This window comes from Belonocnema kinseyi, chromosome 4 (assembly GCF_010883055.1).
Source record: "Belonocnema kinseyi isolate 2016_QV_RU_SX_M_011 chromosome 4, B_treatae_v1, whole genome shotgun sequence".
Lineage (NCBI taxonomy): Eukaryota > Metazoa > Arthropoda > Insecta > Hymenoptera > Cynipidae > Belonocnema > Belonocnema kinseyi.
In genome coordinates, this window is record NC_046660.1 from 142,609,883 (window position 1) to 142,620,117 (window position 10,235).

General features: G+C 33.6%; 1 protein-coding gene across 1 annotated transcript in view; it reads right to left on the reverse strand.

The window, feature by feature from the left end:
* LOC117171585 (polyadenylate-binding protein 2-B-like) overlaps positions 1 to 8,948 on the reverse strand; it is a 113,553-nt gene extending 104,605 nt beyond the window's left edge. The window contains exon 1 of the mRNA XM_033359029.1: positions 8,726 to 8,948. The gene's annotated coding sequence lies outside the window, so the exon portion shown is untranslated. The remainder of the gene's footprint in view (positions 1 to 8,725) is intronic.
* Positions 8,949 to 10,235: the final 1,287 nt, after the last annotated feature.

Below are 10,235 nucleotides of genomic sequence, written 5' to 3' on the forward strand. Positions count from 1 at the left end.
ACACACACACATATATATATAAACAGCTCCTCGATAAGAGGATGCACGGTATATTCCACAGAAATGTGAAGGATCAGTCAATGTCTTGTGAGCTAACGTTTGCTTTCCTTAAATTGCGCGGATTGAAGTCTGGTACAGAGGGTTTCATTTTTGCATGCCAAGACGGTGTCATTTCCACCTTAACATACCGTCGCCACATTTTGAGCCAAGACGTTCCTGATGATAGCTGCAGGGCGTGCCATGCACACCCCGAGCATTTAGCTCACATACTATCTAGTTGTCGAAATCACGCGGGAACGACCTAAATTCAAAGGCACAATGCGGCACTAAGATTTCTTTATTACCATCGCTGTCACTCTTACGACATTAACCTTAATATCGCTCCTCTAAATGCTCCTAGGGAAATCGAGTCAATTGTCGAGAATGAGAAGTGCCGCATATACTGGAAGTTTAAATTCTCGACAATTGTTTCTGTTGCTCACTCAAGGCCTGACATGGTTCTTCTTGACTTCGAGAAGCGAACCATGTTCGTTATCGAATTTTCGGCACCATCTGACAAAAACATCATAACCAAGGAGAATGAAAAGAAAGAGAGGTATCGAGACCTTATAAGGGAGTTGCAACGATTGTACGCGGAATATTCTGTTAAACTAATCGTCCTTATCATCGGCGCTTTTGGAGGTGCCAAGCTTTCACTTGCTAATGGCCTAAAAAGCATCCCTGCGTGTCAAGAATATGCTAAAACACTTGCGGGAAAAATACAGAAGGCGGTTTCCTTGGATCGCTCCGTGTTCTTAGGGTGCACCAGGCTTTGGCTGGATCGTCGTATTGATTCCTTATATAATTAAAAATTTATCATAAGGACAACCGCAGGATTTCGCCGGGAGCGGGTGCTAATCTGGAAAATTGCACCTGCTCCCAGCGAAATCGCGGTAAAATTTCAGCCACAAACACGTCTCACGACCGTGAGATAGGTGGTTACAGTCTGTAAAGGAATAAATACGACGATCCAGCAAAAGCCTGGTGCACCCTAAGAACACGGAGCGATCCAAGGAAACCGCCTTCTGTATTTTTCCCGCAAGTGTTTTAGCATATTCTTGACACGCAGGGATGCTTTTTAGGCCATTAGCAAGTGAAAGCTTGGCACCTCCAAGAGCGCCGATGATTAGGACGATTAGTTTAACAAAATATTCCGGGAACAATCGTTGCAACTCCCTTATAAGGTCTCGATTATTCTCAGTTATATGCAGTTACTCAGTTATATGCTATAACTGTGGTAAATTTTGGTTTTATAAAAAAAGGCACTAGGATAAATTGTTCGCCTGATTGAATGCTACGAATATCCATCCAGACAATTTTTGAATTTTAAAAAAGTGGTCTCAAAAATTTTCAAAATACGCTCACTTTTTGAATTTCCACCCATAATGGCTAGCTAAAGAACTTGACCTTTATTTTAGGACACTAAAAGAGTATACCAAAGGCCAATTCAATCTGTCAATTCTTTCGAAAGTTAACGTGCTAACAAACTAAAAATCTACAGCCGGACACACACACACAGATCGACAAAATAATTCGTAAAATCCTGTTTTTCGGAGTCAGGGGGTCTCAAAACGTGGACATTTGACAAAAACGGGGGGGGGGGGGCAAATTTTACACAAATTTAAAACCTTCTCTTGATGAGAATATAAAATTCATTAATTTTCCATGAAAAATGTTTTGATACTTCTGTTTTTGTTTTTTTTTTTGTGAAAAATAGCATTAAGAAAAATATAAGTTGTGATGAGAATGTGCCCACGCAGTGGGCTGATTTTTTATTTTTAATATCGTGTTTCACGATAAAACACAAAATACACATGCTATCAAAAAGTTATCTATAACAAATTTTTAGATCTTTTTGAAATGCATAATTTTTGTTCAGTCAATCTTTTACCCATTTTGCACACTTTAACCACAAAATGTAATTTTTTTATTTTTCATTCTTTTTTATTTTGTCAAAATTTAAATTTTCAATTTTTTTGAAAAAATCAAAAAGGTGTTTAAACAATCTTGTAGGGCATTGGAAAAGAAACATTTTTCTTCTCTTGACATTTTTTCATATCATGCGTTATTTGGCTTAAAATGTTGATTTTCGTGTGTATTTTGAAATTTTGTAAATGCTATAATGGTGCTAAATTTTAGTTTTATAAAAAAAAGTCATCAGGATAAATTGTTCGCCTGATTGAATACTATGAGCATCCGTGCAAACAATTTTTGAATTTTGAAAAAAGGGGTCTCAAAATTTTCCAAAATACGCTTACTTTTGGAATTTTCAACCAAAGTGGCTAACTAACGAACTTGACCTTTATTTTAGGACACTAAAAGAGTATACTGAAGGCCAATTAAATCAGTCAATTCTTTCGAAAGTTATCGTGCTAACAAACTAAAAATCTACAGACACACGCACGCACACACACAGGCAGACACATTCGTAAAAACCTGTTTTTCGGATCCAGGGGGTCTCAAAACGTGGACATTTGACAAAAACGGAGGGGGGGGGTCAAATTTTACACAAATCTAATACCTTCTCTTGATGAGAATGTAAAAATTAAGAAATGAAAATTTTTTTAAAACGACATAAGTTAAGAAAAAAATAAGTGAACAAAAATTGTGCACCTAAAATACATCTACAAATTTTGTAGAAATCACTTTTTAATGAGCAGCAATATTTTGGTTTTAATCGTAAAAAATAATAATTAAACATATGTTTAAAAACGACAAAAGGCACGAACAGAAATGGTATAATTTACTACTTTCTCATCATTTATGATCAAGAAAGTATTGGAACATTCTTTGACTAACGGTTATGGTTTTACCTATCGAAAATTGTCTTCCAAAATAGAATATTTTGTTTAATGCCAAACGAAGACTTAATGCCAAACGAAGACAGATACGTGAAAAAAAAATTCAACCCCTTCAAAATATCTACAATTTTTTTTAAAACTATTTTTCAATAGGATAAGTTTTTTAGGTTTTATGCATCGAAACTTGTAATTTTAAGCCAAACGATGGCAGATAAGTAAAGTTTTTGTAGGAATATAAAATGACTTGCAGTTTTTAAAAATTCTTACAAAATTTATTTAAACCATTTTTTGATAGGACTTGTGATTTTGGTTTTATTTATCGTAAATATTATTTTAAAAATCTAAAATTCAAATTTTGAGCCAAACGACGCAAAATATGGGAACCATTTTTCGGAAGAATTTTAGCGTTTACAATTCCTTCATCATTTATTGAAATCACTTTTTGGAAGAACTCTTTTATAATTTATTTTTTAAAATTGATATACAAAATTTTTAAATGTCCATATTACGCCAAAAGACGTGATACGTAAAATTTTCCACATAACAAAACGAATTAGAGAATATTGTCTCAAGAAAGGATTCTAGTTTTTTTATTGTAAGGTATTTTAGAAAATAAATATACATTTAAAAATGTCAGTCAAAAATCGAGCGCGTAGCGCGAGTGTCACGATGAAACAGTGTACCAGAAAGCCTGCAGACCTTTGATCAATTTAATCTTCAACTATACACACCTAATTACGTATAAAATTTAAAATGTAAAGATGCATTCAAATGCTTGGATATAAAGATTTTTAAAATAAATTTTCATTCAAGCATTTTAAATGCAAAGAATAAGCAACCGAGCAGTAAGCGCGAGATCCGACAAGCGCGTGCCCTAGGTGCCTTCCAGTTTGCGAGAAATTTAAAAAGTTAATTTTTTATTTCAATTTATAAGTTATTAATCAAAAATTCTGCAGCGCAGGACAATACACCGGAGACCTTGAACTCGATTGCCGGCCCGTGAATGGTAGAAGAAGAGATGGGTAAATACGGCCGAACTGTAAGGAGAACTGTAAGGCACTCGCCCTGTAAAATTTCACTTTTGCCTAGCAGATCCCTTTTCTCGGAGCGCGTCACATATACTGTTTCAAATTTATATTATTCAAAAAACGTAAATAACTGTCTTTAAATAATTCCCGCCAGGCGAAAGTGCTGCCATCACGTAGAAAATTCCAAGTACACGATCGGAAACAATTGGAAATGCAAAATGCTCAATCACTGTCAATCGCGTTGGCAGAATTAAGAAACACGATTCGGAACGATTGAGATATTACTATCGGCGTGAAAACTATAGGCATCTGCCTTTGATGCTTAACAACTCAGTCAAAAAAAAGGCTAGCGCAACAAAAAAAAAGTCATATAAAAGCTGAGAGTGTTCTACGTAAATGAGCTTGAAGACGTTTATGTAAAAAAAAATTTGTGATTAACAGACTGAAAAATGTAAAAAAAAGTAAGGATTCTCGGGTATATTTAAGAACAGTCAAGTTTAGAGCATTATTTCTTATACAAGGAGCGATGGGAAAATTTTGAAAAAAATTCATGAGTATGAGGAAAACTGATGTGAACCAGCTGCAGTCGAGAAATTTAAAAAATAATAAAAATTGTTACTTAAAAGTACAAAAATGTGCAAATATAATATTATCTTCAGTTCTAATACAGATATTAAAGCGATTCAAAATTCAAACTGTAATGAATAGGCTCTGTATTTATTTTCAATCACCCGGAATGACGTGTTAGTCTTCTTTTTGTGAAAATCGCAATATTTTTACACATTTTTTTTTTGTTGGAAAACAAGAGACAAAAAGCAGGGGGAGTCATTTTTTTGTTTACTGCCGACCGCTGGTACCATTCTTCGACCCCTGGTTCTGAGTGCTTGGATGGCACCTGGCCACAGGTCGAAGAAAGGGACCAGCGGTCTGCATTGAAGAAAGCTACAATTGATTCACAACAGTTTTCCTCATACTCGTGAACTTTTTCAAATTTTTACCATCACCCCTTGTATAAGAAATAATCCTCTAAACTTGACTGTTCTTAAATGTATCCGAAAATTCTTACTTTTTTTTTACATTTTTCAGTCTGCTAAGCACAAAATTGTTTTTACATAAACGTCTACAAGCTCATTAACGTTGAACACTTTCAGCTTTGAAATGACTGTTTTGTTGTTGCGCCAGCATTTTTGTTGACGACAGAGTTGTTAAGGTTCAAAGGCAGATGCCTATAGTTTTCTCGCCGATAGTAGTTCTATCGTTTCTTATAGACCTCAATTGATTATTTCTAGAAGGGGTATCATTTTATCAATAAAAGAAAGTAATTTAAATGCAAAAATGTACTTTAAAAGCAAAAAATGTTTACTGTAGACTGCTTGTTAATTTAATTTATTTATAAAAATTAACTTTACCAGATGATAATTTTTTCAGTTTCAAACACAACTAAATGCTTAATTTACGAAAAATAAAATCCAAAATCGGTCAAAAATTTCCGTCTACAAGTTTTTTCGAATCACCTTTTTTTTATTTCATTATACTGCACTGTGGTCTGGCTCAACGGATAAAAAATCTCCAAGTATTTCGTCCGCCTATACAACTTTCTGGAAATACTGGCTTTCGCCAGTATCTGGAGAAATGTTTGATGACAAATTTGTCCGTCCACTAATATATACCAAAAAATAAATCACAAACATACATTTTGGATCTCACATAACATGACACAAGAGTGACATGACACCAAAATTCTGGTGTTACTGAATGATATTGAATTATCATTTATTCTTACATAACCTCAATTTCTAACCTGACAGGTGGTGGCAGTGCCGTAATTATTTCACTGCGGAAAATTAAATATCATTTAAGGGTGAAAATCAAAAAATGAACACAATTCGCTTAGACGATTTTTTTGTAATGAGGTATTTCGTATTTAGGTAAAATAGATTTTTCGTATTTGACCTAACCCTAATTGTGATCAGAATAGTGACAAGCAAGTTTATGAACAGTACTTATGTGATTTTTACATTCTCATAGAAAATACTTTTAAAAAAATTTTTAATTCCATTTTCCAGTAAAACTACCAGGCATGCCCAAGCTGGAGAAATTCCCGCCAGCCACGCACGTTTTGCGCTTCCCACTATTTCGGCTGGAGAGCGAGAGTGGTGGTAGACGCGTGCCTAGATGCCCTCCTCTCCTACCCAAGCAGCACCGCAGATACGAAATATCTAACAGGGTGCTTGGGGCGACTAACTTTTCAATATAAATTTGTAATAGTGACTAGAATTTTAATTATTTTATTTCAGCATTTTTACATTTGTTTTCAAATAATGTAATTCAAAGGAGAATTGTGTAAAGTATTTATTTATTTTCAATTATTCAATATTTTAATATTACAGTTGTGGTTGACTGATACTTTTCAAAGTTTAACAATATACTGACATGATGTACACGGTAGAAGGATATTATTAGCATATTTCAATTATATAACTTATCCTTTTACCTGGTACATTATGTTAGTATATTGTTAAACTTTGAAAAGTATCAGTCAACCACAACTGTAATATTAAAATATTGAATAATTTAAACTAAATAAATACTTTGCTCAATTCTCCTTTGAATTACATTAATTGAAAATGAATTTAAACATGCCGAAATAAAATAATTAAAATTCTAGTCACCATTACAAATTTATATTGAAAAGTTAGTCGCCCCAAGCACCCTGTTAGATATTTCGTATCTGCGGTGCTGCTTGGGTCTGAGTCTACCACCACTCTCGCTCTCCAGCCGAAATAGTGGTAAGCGCAAAACATGTGTGGCTGGCGGGAATTCCTCCAGGTTGGGCATGTCTGTTGTATTATAATACCAAAATTTTATATCAGGAGAGAAGGGCGCAGTCCACCTCAAAGCTTTGAAACGGCTCTGCTGGGCGAACAGCAGCTGTGGAAAAATCTGGAGAAAACGTCTGCCTGCCACTGGACAATATGACGGACCTTTTTTTCTACTCTTGTTTCTACTCCTGCGGCACGCGCCTCGCCTCATTGAATTCTAAATTATTCTGAGCGACTTTAATCACGAAAATATCATTTTTATTCAGTTTTGTGGACAAAATAGGAATCAGGGTACATTACCACAAATTTTAAGCCATTAAACAGCGCGATAGCTTCATTCAATTCCTAAATAAAATCATTCAACAAAAATCCTTGTAAAACTGACATTTATTGATATTTTTTAATTTTAAGGTATGTACTAGATTCTAAACATGTTGTAAGACACTCCAGAATTTTTTCCAACATATTTCTAGCTCTGGGGTCATGTGAAGGGCATGTGATACTTTAAAAATTGTCGATTTTACCAGTTTTAGGTTCCCGCGGCTTTTTATCTAGAATAAATATTTTCTCCTAAAAATTTGCGAAATGATAGCGAACATGCTAACGGACGTCCCCACACACTTTTTTTGTGGGCTCATTCAAAAAAGTTTTAATTTAGCAAAATGTGATTAATTTGCATAGCGCTTAGAAAATAGTATCGATTTTTTCAGTGTTAGATTCCCCCGGCTTTTTTCCTAGGATAAGAAATATTTTGCCTTCAAAATCTGGAAAATGATAGCGAACATGCTAACGGACGTCGCCGCACACTTTTTTTGTGTTTTTTTTTATCAAAACATTTTTGATATTGCTAACAACGTGCATGTATATTTCGAGGTTATGTGTGTTACAATTCACCCGAGCGTTACTTTCAAACTACACAAGATTTTTGGCCGAAAACTTTGGACTTGCAAATAAACATAGTAACTAATCTCCCAGAACTACCCTTGTTTGCAGGCAATTGAAAAAGTTTATTTCATCAATAATTTCCAGATTATCGGAAAGGCAGAGATGAAAAACGACTTAACCTCAAAATAATGCATATGCATAAAATTTTTATTTATCACAATAATTTTTTTTATTATCCCTCAAAAAAGATTCCGGGGACGTCCGTTATGATATTTTATATCATCTCAGAATTCAGTTTTTAAGAATTTTCATTTTTGTGGAAAAAAAGCCGGCGAAGCTGTAAGTATCACATGCTCTTAAATAATGCAATTGTAATAATTATATTTTAGTCTGGGATCCAAAGCCTTTTCTCAGTTACATTTTAAGGTAAAAGTGGATAAAACTGCACTAGTTTAACAAAATAAAAACCCAAATGAGCCAAATAGATCTGACCATATATTTTTTGACCACTCTAGTACGTACCCACCTACATATATAGAAATTATTTCCACAATAATAAGTCATCATTTAAATTATTAACCGCACTAATTTCTTTGAATAAATTCATCCGGCTACTAGCAGTCTGCTGTTTGCAGACGGACTTTCTGTAAGAAATTCATCCGGCTGTAAGTGATCTGCTGTAGCAGAGCGAATTTTCTTGAAAAAATGTATCCGTCTAGACGGATATATAGTCGCAGCCTTAGTAATATATAATATTCGAATAAATCATTATTTTAAATAAAATTATTTCATCATCACATACATTTCTGGAAGCGAATCATATACTTGCTTAACAAAGAAGAAAAGTGCTCATAAAGTGCTGTAACAAAAAAAATTAGGTACTCCCTTTTATTGGAAAACAATATTTAATTGGAAAGAATTATGTGGATCATAGAGCTGTCCAACTTCACTTGAAGTTCGTCTGTAATAAAAACATTATACCTATCCAACTATAATATTTTTTGTGAACATCAAAACAAATTTCAAAATGTTGCATGATTTTTATTTTGACACGTAATTGTAAAAATACAGGATAAACAAAAGTCGGCATACCCGACCGGTGCTGTCTTCCGGCATGTTTTCAAATATACTTGAAGGATTTTCAACAAACCTGAGGAAATGATTTCGTACTTCGAGCAAATTACAGTTGTACGTGCGAAGTCTTCCTTCGTATACGGTTTCCAAACGATGCTGCAAAATTCACATTCAGAAGTACAGGCCACCACTATTCACTGTCTGAATAAAATTACAACGATGCGTAGGAACACTTGGGGAAAAAGTGGTTCGGCGAATGAAGCGAAACCTTTTCAGGGTTATTATAAAGCTGAGTTTGTGCATCTACGGACCTTATGCAAAGATATTATAACCATAGATGTGGCTGCCTCTAGGGACTTTGCGGATAAGAAAATTGTGTGCATGATGAAAAGAGAAAGAGATGATTGCTGTCTCACTTACTCTTTATGCCACTAGATGTCCCTCTCGGCGAAAACTGTCGCGTCGTCGGCTTAGCTTCGCGTTTAGGCGTACAATTTGTTCTAGAGTGGCGTCCCAAATAGGTAGAGTTTCAAGCAGGTCCCCACATGCGTAGGTTACGTTCTAGGCGATCACCTATGGATCATGACCAGCCCGCTGCCACGATCGTATATGCGTAAGCATACCGTGTGCAGTAGTAGTTTTCTTACGATCCGGAGGGGAATTGTCGGTCAAACTAATACAACAGATGACGCCACAAAAAATAGTTCTGAATTTTTCATTGAATTGTGTTAAAGAAAAAGGAAAAATAATTAAAAGCTTGATGATATTTGCAAATAAACAACAACAAAATTTATGAAAAAATAAGAGTAACTATTACTAATTATTCAAAAAAGCAAGTCATGAAAATATGTAGTTTAATATAAATAAAAATTAATTTTGAGATACATTTTGAAAGCAGTTCGAACTTCATATTTGTATGATTTATTTTGCTGATGTTTTTCATTTTATTATTTATTCTAGTTAAAAAAATTATTTATTGTTAAAATTATTAATGTAGCTAATGAACAAGTTAATAATATTTAAGACCTCAATGAAAAAAATATTTAAAACATATAGATGATCAGAAGAATTAAAAAAATATATCACTTATATCCAATATAAATACAATAATAATTAAAATATATAAGACTACAACTTAAGTTCCAAAGTAACGAATCTTTGTACCTTTAAAATATTAACAATTTCAAATCTTGAAGGAAATATTTTTTAAAAGTAATGGCAATTGTAATTAAAATGTTTGAGGGAATAATTTGGTAAAAAGTCAATGACAAGACTGATAAATGAGAAAATGGATTCAGCATTATTTAATATAATGTATACTTCTTTACATTGGACCTTACTTCATATATACTATTTATACAGTTTATTTATTTATTTGTTGCTTTATCTTGAAAGCTTTTTTCTCGCTGCATTCAACCCCTAATCAATTTATTTAAAAATTTAAGTTTAAAGGAGATTTTTAATTCAATATTTAATTATATTATTGAAAACCTCATTTCTAATATAAACAGACTATAATAAGCTATTAAATTCTATGAACAAACGTACTGTACTCATGACGCACAGTTGGAGGAAATGCACTTTTT